The sequence below is a fragment of the Amblyraja radiata genome, chromosome 8 (assembly GCF_010909765.2).
Source record: "Amblyraja radiata isolate CabotCenter1 chromosome 8, sAmbRad1.1.pri, whole genome shotgun sequence".
Classification (NCBI taxonomy): Eukaryota; Metazoa; Chordata; class Chondrichthyes; order Rajiformes; family Rajidae; genus Amblyraja; species Amblyraja radiata.
Window position 1 is genome coordinate 27,440,379 of NC_045963.1, and position 12,779 is coordinate 27,453,157.

A 12,779-nucleotide genomic window follows, 5' to 3' on the forward strand; every position below is an offset into this window, starting at 1 on the left:
TTTTTGTGGTGTCATCTACTGTGAGTAATTAGAGCACCGTGTTTGTTCAACATCGCATCTTGTTTCTGTCTGCCTGTCATTCAACAACTCCAATTTTAGGTAAAATCTCATTAACCACCACCCCCCCTCCCATCTTCTCTTCTCTTCCCTCCCCTGTGCTTCACCTGGCGTCCCACCTGAGTTTTAATAGAACAAAATGCAGCAGATTTACTCTCTTAATTATTTAATAGCGCACTCGTGCTAACAGATTTTATTGTTATCTAAATTACCATTTAAACTGGCTTTGTCTTTTATAGGTTGTTTTCTCCAATTAATTTGTTACGTCCTGCACTCAATTACCACAGTAAACCAATAAGGTGTAATTAGAACTATTGCTTTGTTTATTTAATTCCTGCCATGGTTAATCTCTTTCAAATAATTAAAACAGTACAAGGTGATTAACAGTGTAGAAATGAACTGCATATAATGATATATACACCAAAGATAGACACAAAGTGCTGGAGTAACTCAGTGGGTCAGGCAACATCTCTAGAGAAAAAGGATGGCTGACGTTTTGAGTCGGAACCCTTCTTCAGCGACCTTCCTGGTGGTGCCAGTAATGGCTGCCTCGTCAACAGTCTTTCTGTTCCTTCTTCTGTTGTTTGTTTGTTTGTATGTGTTAAATGTATGTTTTAGTGGGGAAACTTTTTCTAATCTCTTACCTCGGTGGAGATGCGACAGATCGAGGGCTATTCTTTACCTGTGGCTTGTCCAGTAATTATTTGTTTAACATTTAAACAGTAATTATTGGCTGGTTGCTTGACACACTGGTGTGGTGTGGTGCTGTGGATATGGAATGAGCTGCCAGAAGGGGCAGTTGAGGCAGGTACAATAAATAACATTTAAAATACATCAGGTGGAGTTAGTGTGGATGGGATCTGCGTGGATAAGTTGGGCTGAAGGGTCTGGTTCCATGCTGTATGATTCTATGACTCTCTATGTTTCTATGTGTAATTCCCCCCTTGGTCACTCTGTAAAAAACCAGAACATAGCCTCTTGACTCTTTGCTTACTAGCTAACAGCTTGAGTTTCCAATGGCACCCGCAGCAGCCAGTGAGAGATGAAGCAATATCTGGTGCCGCAAGGTTTAACTTTGGCTGTGGTGTGATTTGAACGAGTCTGAAATTTTGAAACAGCCATTCCAGAGATGAAGCAAAGAAAAAGAGCAGTAATTGGAAATGCTGGGTGGAAAATAAGTGGGAGACTCCAGGCATTCTTTGTAACACACAGTTGGTTTAATGAAGAGAGTGTGGAACTGAGAGGCTGGAGGACGTTAAAGAAATATTTCACTCAGTCACTGCTGTCACTGAGTCTCAATTCCTTGCTTTTATGTCACTGATGATGTAGCAGTGTTTAATAAAACAAATTCAGTGATAAAGTGAAAGACCCTGATTGCTACTGGCACTCTGATTCTATTTCATTACATGCCATCTGCTGCTTCAGTTTAGACTTTTAGTCATTAGAGATACAGCGTGGAAACAGTTCATTGGTCCACCAAGTCTGCGCCAACCAGCAATAACCCCTTACACTAGCGCTATTTTCGAAGGATGAAGGGGTTCCTCATTGAAACTTACTGAATAGTATGGAACAAGCTGCCGGAGGAGGTAGCTGAGGGAGGTACTATCGCAAGGGCTAAGTCACATTTTTACAGGAACATGGATAGGACAGGTTTGGAGGGATATGGGGCAAACGCGGGCAGGTAGGGCTAATGTAGATGGGCAAGTTAGGCCGAAGGACCTGTTTCCACGCTGTATGACTCTACATGGACAGCACCTAAGGTCAGGATCAAACGCGGGTCTCTTGCATTGTAAAGTGGCAGCTTGACCAACTGCATCCCGACTTATATACGCAATGCTCTGACTGTTAAAGGCAAGAATGCCATCTGCCTTTTTTATTACACTATCCAGTTTTGTTGTTACTTTCTGCAAGCTATGGACATGCACCCTAAGATCACTGCCTTGCATCAATGCTCGTTACTGTTTTACTGCATACTATTCTCTTGTGTTTGACCTGCCAAAGTGCAAGTTTTCACAAGATCTCCATCTATCATTCCACTGCTCTTATTTCCATCCTGCTCTGACAACCTTCCTTGCCATCCACAATTCTTTCAATTTTAATGCTGTCTGTAAATCTACTCTGCAACCCACCTGCATTTTCATCCATCAGTTCCATGAATCACAATGAATAGAGGTCCCTGCAATGATCCCTGCAGAAAGCTGCTGGTCACAGACATCCAGTCAGAATAATAGTCCTCCATCACTACCCTCTGTCTTCTAAGAGTCATGTGAATCCCTAATTCTAAACATAACATGAACATTTTAGTACATTCAATTCAATAAATTTCAAGAGTCAAGCGTGTTTATTGTCATATGCCCAGAAACGGAAAACAGTACTCTGTAAACACCATAATAAACAACTATATATATGCTTGTGGATGTGTTTAATATATACATACATATTTATAGATATACGTGCGCACACACACACACACATGTATCTATATGTATGCATACATATACATGCACCCATATATTTACTTATATATATGTATATATACATACGTACACACATAGACACAAACAATACATAGTGTACATAGACACAAACAATAATAGTGCAAAGACAAAAGTAATACCCCCAAGTCGATGTAGTTTGGAACCTATTTGGAGGTTGTGGTGTTTAATATTCTGATAGCTGTAGGGAAAAAGCTGCTCCTGAAGCTGGCTGTTACAGTTTTCAGGCTCCTGTACCTTCTTCCCGATGGCAGGAGTGAAATGAGAGCCTGACCAGGGTGGTGTGGGTGTCTGATGATGCTGGCTGCCTTTTTGAGGCAGCGTCTCCTGTAAATCCCTTCGATCGTGGGGATGTCAGAACCCGTGATGGACTGGGCAGCGCTCACCATTTTTTGCAATCTTTTGCATTCTTGGGCGTTTGAGTTGCCGAACCAGGCCGTGATGCAACCAGTCAATATGCTCTCCACTGGTCGAAGTTCAAGAAAGTATTAATTGAACTACCGAATCTCCTTAATTAATTCACATGTAATTCATGGAATTCACACTCGGGAACAGTGGACAATGTGCTTTCATGTAGATGTATGTTAGTCCACTGATATTGCCATTTATAATTTGTGGTTTATGTTCGACAGACTAACCGATTTTACTATTCTTCTCATCTCCAGATAAACAGAGATATTGAAGGAGTAAAGGAGCTGGTGATGCAAACAGTCTCAATCATGTTCTGCTTGTACTCTGGCTTGACTGTGGATCCGTGAAGGAATTACTCGCAGACAATGATTGCTCATAGCTTCGCTTCAGGGCACATGTGAGTAATCTTCATCTCATTCATTGAAAACCTGGCAAGCATTTGCCAGAGAGTTATGATTGTGATTCCCATTTGAAAGGTTAGAGATGTAAACTTTCCCTGCAAAAAAGTATAGCACAAAATGGTGGCACGCCGGTAGAGTTGCCGCCTCACAGCGCCAGAGACCCGGGTTCGATCCTGACTACGGGTGTTGTCTGTACGAGGTTTGTACATTCTCCCTGTGATCTGCGTGGGTTTTTTCCAGGTGCTCCTGTTTCCTCCCACACTCCAAAGATGTATAGGTTTGTAGGCTAATTGGCTTTGGTAAAATTGTAAATTGGCCCTAGTGTGTAGGATAGCGTTAGTGTGCGGGGATTGTTGGTCAGCTCGGACTCGGTGGGCCGAAGGGTCTGTTTCCGCGATGCATTTCTAAACTAAACTAATGTTTGTGCGGTGAATCAACACAGCCTCATTCTCATCCCACTGGTATAAGTAAGCCATGGGTTGTGAAGAATGCAGATCAGAGGTTCTGCCTGAAGCTTCCAGTGAGGGTTGTGCCTGATGCTGAAATGGCTGAAGCATGCTTTTTGTAGATGGGAATATAGAGCACAATTTATAGTCAGATCAGCTATAATTGTATTTAGTGTCAGGCTTATAGGACCAATTATGAGATAACCTCATCTTAATTTATGTTTTTAGACTTTACTTGAGACTTTAGAGATACAGCACGGAAACAGGGTCTTCAGCCGCCGAGTCCGTGCCGACCATCGATCCCTGCGTACTAACACTATCCTACACACACTAGGGACAATTTACAATTTTACCAAAGCCAATTAGCCTACAAATCTGTACATCTTTGGAGTGCGTGAGGAAACCGTTGCATCTGGAGAAAACCCACGCAGGTCATGGGGACAAAGTACAAACTCCGTACAGACAGTTCCCTTAGTCATGATCGAACCCTGGTCTCTGGCATGGCAAAGTAGCAATTCTACTACTGCACCGTGCTGCCTGTACATCTGCATGTTTCATAGAGGCACACAACCTGGAAACAGGCCCTTCAGCCCACTGAGTCCACGCGGACCATCTATCACCCATTCTTACTCGTTCTACGTTGATCCATTTACTCATCTACTCCCTACACATTAGGGGGAATTTTTTTCATTAATCTACAAACCCGCACGTCTTTGGGATGTGGGTGAAAAGGGGATCACATGATTTTTTAGAGAATGTAAAACCGAAGTTACAGCCTGATCAGCCAACATTTTATTAAATGACAGGTTTAAGGAACCAAATAGGAGCCTACTTCTGGTCTTAATTATACAGAGATGTGTAGGGCAAGTTTTTTAGAGTGGTGGGTGCCTGGATATGCAGGGAAGAAAGGGGTATGGATCATGTATAGGCAGATAAGATTAGTTAATCTTGGCTTGGTGTTCAGCACAGACATGGTGGGCGAAAGGGCCTGTTACTGTGCTGTATAGTTCAATGTTCTTTTGCTGTAAAAATGATAATAGAACAGAAAAAGCACGAAGTGCTAGAGTAACTCAGTGGGTCAAGAGAAAATGGATAACATGGGAGAACTCTGGAGAACATGGATAGGTGACGTTTCAGGTCGGGACCCTACTTCAGACTGATTATAGTGGGGGGGAGGAGGAGGGGGAAAAAGCAGGAAGAGAGGAGGGGCAGGACAAAGGGGGGGTGGGAAGGGTTTCATAAACAGATGACCAAAGATGAAAAGACAGGTGTGAGACAAAAGGATTGAATAGTTATTAATTATGAAGGTAGAGGAAGGAATGTTGGTGGAGGGGAAGGGGAGAAATAGGTCCAGGTCCAGGTGGGGACTGACTCATTTGCATGTTCTACGGAGATGCTGCGTGACCCGCTGAGTTACTCCTGTACTTTGTGTCTTTATTCTTCTAAACCAGCACCTGCAGTTCCATGTTTCTGCACTCTGATAACAGAACAATTCTATGCAATATTGAAATGGAAGGGAACGGGAAGGCAAGGTAATTAGAGGATTAGCTGAAATGCCAATAAACAACCAAGCCGTGCCTACCATGGGATATTCATTCTAAAGGTGCCCTCGATACCTCGCAAAAAAGTGATAAATTAATGGTGCAATGCCCAGAACCCAAAAGCCATAAATCTAGACAGCAAGGCACAGCCAAGAGGATTCTTTATAAACCATTAGTCCTGCTGCCTAGGCTGATCACATGCAGAGAATGCTTGCCCGCACTTCATTGTACCGAATGCCAACAGTCCAGTGAGTTGATAATTCAACCACAGTTGTCAGATAGACTTATTAGTAGGAATTGAATTGAAATTTCTTACGGTCTGAACGAAATTTCGTGCCTGCAGTCATACATACAATCATACAATAATAACAACAATAAACACAAATTAACACCACCACAGTGAGTCCTCCAAGCACCTCACTGTGGTGGAGGCAAAAATCTTAGGGCTGCAGTCTCTTCCCTCCTCTTCTCCCTCTGCGCGATATCATCGACCAAGAACCCTTAGATGTCAGAGCACTTTAATAGCCTGGGCGACAGTGGCACAGCGGGAGAGCTGCTGCTTTACAGCGCTGATGCCACAGCGAGAGGTTGGACAGACTTGAATTGTTTTCTCTGCAATCTCGGCGGTCGTTGGGAGACTTGAGAAAAGTGTATAAAATTATGGGAGGTATAGATAGGGTAGACAGTCAGAATCTTTTTCTCAGGTTTGAAAAATCAAACTTGAGGTGAGAAGGGCAAAGTTTAAAAAAGATGTGCCGGGCTAATTTTTAAAACAGAGGTTGGTGAGTGCATGGAATGAGCTGCTGGGGTGGTGGTTGAAGCAGATACGTAAGTGGCATTTAAAAGGCATTTGTATACGCACGGATATGCAGGAGTGGAGGGATATGGATTGTGTGGAGATCGATAAGTGATGGTCTTGGCATCATCTTGTGTCTCCATTAAACAATATGTTAGTTTCCAGTTAGTTTTCTTTTCTTTTTATTTTCAACCGCGTTTAGATAACTGAATTTAATTTCTCCAGCTGTCCTGACGAGATTTAAAATCACTATTTGAACTATAGTGATCACTCTGGATCATTCACCTAGATGTTATAACACCATTTAAAAGGCTTTTGGACGGTACATGCATTAAAACAAATGTTTAGAGGGATGTAGGCCAAATGCGGGCAGTTGGGACTATTGTGGATGTAACTGGCGGCACAGTGATGCAGCGGTATAGTTGTTGCCTTACAGGGCCAGAGATGCAGGTTCGATCTTGACTATGAGTGCTGTCTGTACAAAGTTTGTATGATCTCCCTATGACCACGCGGGTTTTCTCTGGGTGCTTGGGTTTCCTACCACACACCAATACCTGCAGGTTTGTAGGTTAATTGGCTTCTGCAAATTCTCCCTAGTGTGTATGATAGAGCTAATGTACAGGTGATCGCTGGTCGGCATGTACTCGATGGGTCGAAGGGTCTGTTTTCATGCCGTATAAATTAAACTAAAACAAGGATGCGGCATCGTCATGGGCAACTGGGCCGAAGGGACTGTTTCGGTGGTGTATGACTATGACCCTATGATTGCCAGATTACTAGTCCAGTAATTTATCCACCATATTCCTCTTGGTAGCTTTTCTTTTTGACTTGGTGCTGAACAGTTGCAATGTTTTGGAATGACTCATTTGGCACCTCAGTATTATCTGCGTGCCAATTCATAATCTTGAAAGATAAAACCTCACACACTGTATTTACATGAAGAGAACAAATGGAGTCACAGCTCAAAGACTTGAATGAGTCAACTGTCTACTTAACAGAAACACAATAAATGAAACAAAAGCTTAAGTTCCTTTCTTGTTTGGGTAGGTTGATAAGATGAGACGTTTTCTCTGTATAAAAAGAGAACCATCTTTGTAAACTGTGATCTATTCCAGTCGTGGGCTTTCTTGGGAATTTGACTGGGAAGAGTAAGGATCGTTTTATGAAGCAGTCGTGCAAAATGAGCAAGTTAGGATGTACAATCCTTCAGCACACGGTTCCTTATCTCTGAAATCACGATTAAGTTCCTGTCTAGCCATGGATTGACGGATTTAGTTTTTAGTTTAGTTTCGAGACACAGTGTGGAAACAGGCCCTTCAGCCCACCGAGTCGACCTCGACCGGCGATCCCTACACTCGTTCTATCCCACACACTAGGGACAATTTACAGTGGCCCATTAGCTAACAAACCAGCACGTCTTTGGGAAACCGGAACAGATGGAGACAACCCACGCAGTCACAAGGAGAATGTGCAAGCTACGTATAGCCAGCACACGTAGACAGGATCGAACCCAGGTCTCTGAGGTTGTAAGGCAGCAGCTCAACCGCTGCACCACTGGGCCACATTACAAGAGTTGATATATGAATGGCAAGCCATGTAACAATGCAGCACAAGGTATGCGTTTGGGGTTGAAATTAACAGCTGTTGGACGGGCTACACCGAGACTGCTCCCCCTACAGTACACTTGGATTCAGGATGTTTGACACTGACACTGGTTATAGAGCAAAGAGTACAGAACACAGAAAATAGAACATAGAACATAGAACATAGAACACAGAACACAGAACACAGAATCTAGAACACGGAACACAGAACACGGAACACAGAACACAGAACACAGAACACAGAACATCTGAAGAAGGGTTTCGGCCCAAAACGTTGCCTCTTTCCTTCGCTCCATAGATGCTGCCGCACCCGCTGAGTTTCTCCAGCAATTTTGTCTACCATAGAACATAGAGCACAGAAAATAGAACACAGAAAATAGAACACAGAACATAGAACAGAAAACACAGAACAGAAAACACAGAACATAGAGCACAGAACATGCTGTATCCCTAAACTAACTCAAAAATACTTTCTCCATGGAATGCAAAACATCTGATGCCCCCATGTGCACCGATGCAAGTAATTAGATATCAGAAGATATGGATGGTTTCTCTGGGGAAATGTAATGTACAATATTAGCAACATCCATCAAAGATGTACAAAAGTTCCATTGCAGAACACGCAAAAATAAGGAAGGGCTGGAGTTATTCACGCCTGTTCCACCATTCAATAGGGTCATAACTAATTTGATCTTGACCTCATTCTACGCTGAGTCTGCCTTGGCCTACGCGATCTCCCGGTTGCCAAATATTTAAAATCCACTTCCCATTCCTATGCTACCCTTTCTACCCTGGCCTCCTCCCTTGTCAGAGTGAGGCTACACAAAAATTGGAGGGACAGCACCTCGTATATTTCACTTGGGAACTTACAACCCAGCGGTATGAACGTTCATTTCAAGTAATTCCTGCATTCCTTTCCGACCCGAAACTTTCCGACCCGAGACGTCACTGATTCCTTTTCTCCGGAGATGCTGCCTGACCCACTGAGCTACTCCAGCATTTTGTATCTATCGTTGGTATAAACTGTGGTTCTTTGTTTCTACACATGACTGATTCGATGTTAGCCTAATTTCCACTCTCTTGGCCTCTTCTCTCTAACGCTCCTAACTTGCAGCCGAATAAATGGAACAATTTGCAATCGCTGCGGTTTCAGACACACAAATTATCTGAGACAGAGATGGGAATATGCAAGGACATCACGGTTATTACGGCAGGTGATAGAGCAATCTGCACAATGACCCAGAACAACATGTACTGAGGAGCAACATTCTGACACAGGAGAGTGCAAAGTTGCAGGAGACGCAACACCTGTCCTTATCCCTCCTCCCTCGACTCCATCCAGGGTCCCTGACAGTCCTTTCAGGCGAGGCAGAGATTTACTTGTATCTCCTTCACCTCATCTACTGTATCCGCTGTTCTCGGTGTGGGCTCTTATATATCGGCGAAACTAAACGCGGACTGGCCGATCGTTTCGCTGAACACCAATGCTTCGTAAGCCTTGACCTATGCAATCTGCACTATGACCCAGAACAAAATTCACTGAGTGCAGAACTCTGCAACGCTATGCTCCACTGTCAATGTCCAAGAATCTATCGTTTTAGTCGCACGCATTAAGCATGCTGACTCGCCTTACCTCATGGGAGGTTTCTCTCTTGTCTTTCTCATGTCCTCATTGTGATGGCTTTCGTTATCGCTTATCTTGTGCAGATTAAGACATGCCTTGATTAGTACAGGTCAGAGGTTATGGGGAGAAGGCAGAAGAATGGGGTTAGGAGGGAGAGATAGATCAGCCATGATTGAATGGCGGACTTGATGGGCTGAATGGCCTAATTCTACTCTTATTCCTTATGACCTTATGACCTCTCACAAAGCCAAATTTAGCCCAAAAGAATTGCAACTATCCGCTTTGGAATCAAGTGCAGACTTCACAAGAAACAATTAAAGAAAGAATCTTGAACTGCTGCCAATATTTAGAATGTTTTCACCTGAAAACCACAGCAACAGCTCTATTACGGATGAATAGGCTTCAGTCATAGTCATACACCGTGAAAACAGGCCCGTCAGCCCAACTTGCCCATGCCGACCAACGTCCCATCTATACTAGCACTAGTCCAAGCTGCCTGCGTTTGGCCCATATCCCTCTAAACCTGTCCCATCCATGCACCTGTCCAAATGTTTCCTAAACGTAGCGACCTGCCTCAACTACCTCCTTCGGCAGCTCGTTCCACACACCCAGCAACCTTTGTGTGAAAAAGTTAACCTTCAGATTCTTATTAGACGTCAGAGATACAGCATGGAAACAGGACCACTGAGCCCATATCGACCAGTGATCACCCCGTACACTAGCACTATCCTGCACATTAGGGACAATTTATCATTTGTACCAAAGCCTACTATTGTATAATTTTAAGAGGCTTCAAAGGTGTTAACACAAATATGAATTGTATGAATAGATGAACAGTGACAGGCAGGGCAAACCTTCTGTGGAACCTGCTCTGAACACATTCCACACCTGCTAAACAAACTGGGCAGCACTAATACTGAGTTTAGTTGGTGCTTCGGTGCCATGTTGCAGCCATTATTTGGCCAATTTATTAGCCCGAACTCCTCAGGTGATGTGATGAGTTTGGTCATGGATCAACCTTGGCTAAAAGGCAGATGGAAATAAAGTGGCAACATGACAAAGCACAAGAGCAGAGGCAAAGATTAGAAAGCTTGCAATAGCGATCGATTAACAGTGACCCAAACAAAATATATTCTACAACAGATAGATGCATGAATGCTATCAAAATGCACACAGCATGATATACAGCAGATCAGCTGTAGAAATGGATTGACAAATGGCAGATGTAGTTTAATCGAGCAAATGTGTGTGTTGCACTTTGAGAGGTCAAATGTAAGGGGAAAATATTTAGTTTAGCTTATTATTGTCATATGTAGTGTATAGGTATAGTGAAAAGCTTTTTTACTGCGTGCAATCTAGTCAGCAAAAACACTACACATGACTACAATCAAGCCGTCCACAGTGTACAGATACAGGATAAAGTGAATAATGTTTAGTGCAAGATAAAGTGCAGTAAAGTCTGATTAAAGATGGTTTGAAGATTTCTAATGAGGTAGATGGTAGGTTCAGGACTGCTATCTGGTTGGTGATAGGATGGTTCAGTTGCCTGATAACAGCTGAGAAGAAACTGTATCTGGAGGTATGCATTTTCAAACTTATTTTCCTCTTGCCTAATGGGAGGGGAGAGGAGAGAAGAGGGAATGACTCATCCTTGACTAAGCTGGTGGCCTTACTAAAGCAGCATGAAGTGTAGATGGAGTCAATGTAATGGAGGTTAGTTTGTGTAATGATCTGGGCTATGTTCACACATCTTGCAGTCTTGAATGGAGCAGTTCCCAAAACATGCTGCAATACCAATAAAATGCTTTCTATGACGCATCTACAGAAGTTGGTTGGGGACAGGGTGATGCCCGGTTAGGGTTAGGGACCACAGATGGGCTGTAAAATATTCTTCATTCAATGCATGGATTTTAAACATTAATATATTAAAATTAATACAATAAAATCAATTGTGCAAATGTGGGAATGGGAAAGAGGGGGGTGGAGGGGAATTCAGTCTACACTCACTAAATCTATCCCTGTGAAAAGTTATAGAGACAGTGATTGGATCTGGAAGCGGATCAATACATCTATAAATAAAACTGAACGTCTCAGACATCTTTTCATTTGCACAATTGATTTTATTGTATTACTTTTGATATATTAATGTTTAAAATCCATGCATTGAAGGAAGAATATTTTACAGCCCATCTGTGGTCCCTAACCCTAACCCTAGCCCTGGCCATAACCCTAGCCCTAACCCGAACCCTAACCCTAACCCTAACCCTAACCCTAACCCTAACCAGGCGTCACCCACAGGACAGCATTCTTCAGCGTGAATGTCATACAACTAGTCGGTTTTACGGGCGTTAAGCCTTCTGAGAAGTAAAGGCGTTGGTGTGCATTCTTCGTCATTGTTTACAACACAGCGATATGAATTATAATTTCTCCAATTTCAAGTGACTGCTGCTTTCCTCTTCCACACCCTTCTCCCACCCCCCCACCCCCCAATCCTCGATCTACTAGTTCCACTAGATTCCTTGGGGTGGCACAGCGCCACAACAGTAGAGTTGCTGCCTCACAGCCCCAGAGATTCAGGTTCGATCCTGACTGCGGGTGCTGTATGTATGGAGTTTGTATGTTCTCCCTAGATTTTTGTTGGGTTCTTCTGTGGCTTCTGTAAATTGTATCTAGAGCTTAGGCTGTAAAAGTGAATAATATAGTACTAATGTATAGTGAACAAGTATGTCAACCATGAACACTCTCTCTAAACAAGGAACTCCAGATGCTGATTTGCAAGAAAAGATACAAAGCATTAGAGTAACACAGTGGGTCAGGTACTACTATAGCAGAACATGGATAGGCGACCTTTCGGGTCGGGACCCTTCTTTAGACTGATTGTGATGGAGGAGATGGAGAGAACTGGAAGGAAGGAGGGGCAGGACAAGTCAGGTGAGTGATGGGTGGATAAGGTGAGGGGGGGGTGGTTGACGGGTAGATAGTTGGACAAAGGTCAGCGACAAGAAGACAAAAGGTGTGAGAAAGAAGAGAAGAAGTGCAAATTGATAGGTGTGACTTTAGACTTCAGAAATACAGTGCAGGAACGGGCCCTTGAGCCCACCGAATCTAAGCTAACCAGTGGCCACCACGGACACTAGCACCATCCTATACACTAGGACCAATTTACAGTTTTACCTAAGCAAAATTAACCTACAAACCTGTACATCTTTGGAGTGTGGGAGGAAACCGAAGCACCCGGAGAAAACTCATGTGGTCACAGGGAGAACATACACACTCCAGACTCTTTTTTTTTCTGGGGGGAAGAGAAAGGACTGGGAGATTGAAAAATAAGTGTGGATCGGGAAGCTTGGTTGTTTCTGAGGTGGCTGTTGAAAGGACCACCTAAGCTGCCTCCACAAGTAATC

The 12,779-nt window shown here is 43.3% G+C and overlaps 1 protein-coding gene across 1 annotated transcript in view; it reads left to right on the plus strand.

The window, feature by feature from the left end:
- Positions 1–12,779, plus strand: part of chrm3 (cholinergic receptor muscarinic 3) — a 199,681-nt gene that overhangs the window by 87,441 nt on the left and 99,461 nt on the right. The window contains exon 2 of the mRNA XM_033025459.1: positions 3,218–3,360. The gene's annotated coding sequence lies outside the window, so the exon portion shown is untranslated. The remainder of the gene's footprint in view (positions 1–3,217; positions 3,361–12,779) is intronic.